Below are 2,500 nucleotides of genomic sequence, written 5' to 3'. Positions count from 1 at the left end.
TTGATATTCCTGTTATCATTAATACTATCGTTATTAGTATTATCATTATCATCATCATTCTCATATCCATATATCAACATTATCATTGGCTCTATCATTAGCCCTACTGTCCAGACAGAGATCCAATATATCATGTTCTAGACTAAGTCTTACAGTTACTTTTTGTTTTTTTTGTTGTTGTATGATTATCGTGTTTATTAGTGCTATTAAGACTATTATCATTATTATTATTATTATTTTATTATTATTTTTTTTTTGGGGGGGGGGATTAGGGTAATATATTTAATTTTAGTAATACATCGCTTAGGCAGGATTTCTTGTATATTTTGTCTATATTTGTGTGTTTTATTGTTGTTACTCTGGTGACGAAAGGAGTAACAAATTTCGTATTTTTCCAAATCTCATTTTACAATTAATAGATAATAATTGATAGTGAAATATAATTCATAACAGATAATGAAAGATGATTAATAACTAAAATGGAAATTACTTTAAAAAGCAATTTATCTTTAAAAAAAAGTGTTACGATATAGTACACAGTCAGTAATGAGCAACATAGAAAATACAGTAAAGGAAATCATGTTGTGTATCTTTTATCGATGGGAAAATGCTAAATCCCCTTCTAAACGTCAAATGAGCCAAATCACATTCCAAATGGTTTGTGAACCCGTAGCGACTCCTTTCGTCACTCTGGCTTTCGCTTATGACGGCAAGTTCACGTCATCCGGCCCACGGTCGTTTTGGCCCAAGATGGTATGTTCACATCAGCTGGCCCTCGACCCAAATTATTCAATGACGGCATAAGCACGTCACCCAAATCATGTGGTTTAAAGGCTAGTGGTGAAGTTATGGTGCGGGATTTAAATGCTGTCTTGGCTGCCATCTGGCAGTCTGGTACCATTCCCCATGATCTTTTGAAGGGTGTAGTAATCCCTCTCTGGAAGGGGAAAAGGAATCGATGGGACTGTACCAATCACTGAAGCACTACACTGTGAAGCATACCAGGAGAGGGTTTCGCTCACATCCTTCTGAAAAGAATCAGAGAAGACCTGCTGAGGCACCAGTGGCCGGAGCGATCTGGACACACTCCTGGTAAGTCCATACCAGACGTCGAGTCATTGTAGAGCGCCATCATGAGTTCCGACGTGGGTTGTTTGTAGCTTACATTGAAAAGAATCAGTCTGTGAGATCCTGAGATCAAGAGGAATTCCAACATGGAGTATTGGATTAATAGCAAGTCTTATACAGGTACTGAAATTTCTGTAAAGTGTGGTGTGGGCCTGTTGAGCATTATATATATATATATATATATATATATATATATATATATATATATATATATATATATATATATATATATATATATATATATATATATATAGTTCAGGAGTGAGACAAGGCTGTGTTTTTGCACCAACACTTCTCAACACGTGGATGGACTGGGTACTAGGCAGAGCTACTGTCCAACATTATTGTGAAGCAACTTTGGGAAATATCAAGGTTAGTGACCTTGACTGCTGAGGGTTTTCCTATTTCATCTGCGTCCTTGGAGACCCTAGTGGTAACTATAAATGCATTTAACAGAGAAGCGAAGTTCATGGTTCTAGATGTCTCCTAGACCAAGACCAAGATCCAAGAATTTGGAGGCATGTCAGGAGAACCTAACAGGTGAAGACATTGAGGTCATGGAGAGATTTGCATACCTTTGTAGTTTAGCTCAAACCTTTGGGCCGTCAGACCAGGAAGTCAGTAGATGCATCGGCTTGGTATTAGGGGTCATGAACTATCGTGACAAGAGTATTTGGAGATGCCAGTACTTGGGCTTCCAAGGCCCTAATAATGCTAGTTTTATTGTATGGTAGTGAAACCGTGACGTTATCATAATCCATGGAATCTCATTTTGATGCCTTTTATAGTAGAACATTGTGCCAGATCATGGGGTACACTTGGCAAAACCACGTGCCAAACCAACGCTTCCACCGTAACAGAACTTTTTACTTGCACAATCCGTGATCGGCAACTCAGGCTATACGAGCACGTGGGAAGCTTCCCACTGGATGATCTTCCTCGCAAGTGTGTCTCTATTCGAAATAACTTTATATTGAGGAATTCTGCCTAGGAAGGCGTGCCCTGGGCAAATTAATCAAACCTATGGAGAAAAGCTTAAAATGGGTTCCTGCCTGGTAGCTCGCCATGAAGGACCCTGGCAGCAGGAAACAAAGGGTGATTGCGCCCCTATCAGCGTGAGCTCTTCAATGATGAATGAGGATATGTATATATATATATATATATATATATATATATATATATATATATATATATATATATATATATATATATATATATATATATATATATATATATATATATATATATATATATATATATATATATATATATATATATGTGTGTGTGTGTGTGTGTGTGTGTGTGTATGAATATATGTATATATATATATATATATATATATATATATATATATATATATATATATATATAT

Source organism: Penaeus vannamei, chromosome 22 (assembly GCF_042767895.1).
Source record: "Penaeus vannamei isolate JL-2024 chromosome 22, ASM4276789v1, whole genome shotgun sequence".
Lineage (NCBI taxonomy): Eukaryota > Metazoa > Arthropoda > Malacostraca > Decapoda > Penaeidae > Penaeus > Penaeus vannamei.
The sequence above is the reverse complement of the archived record's forward strand: the minus strand, read 5'-3'. Positions refer to the sequence as shown.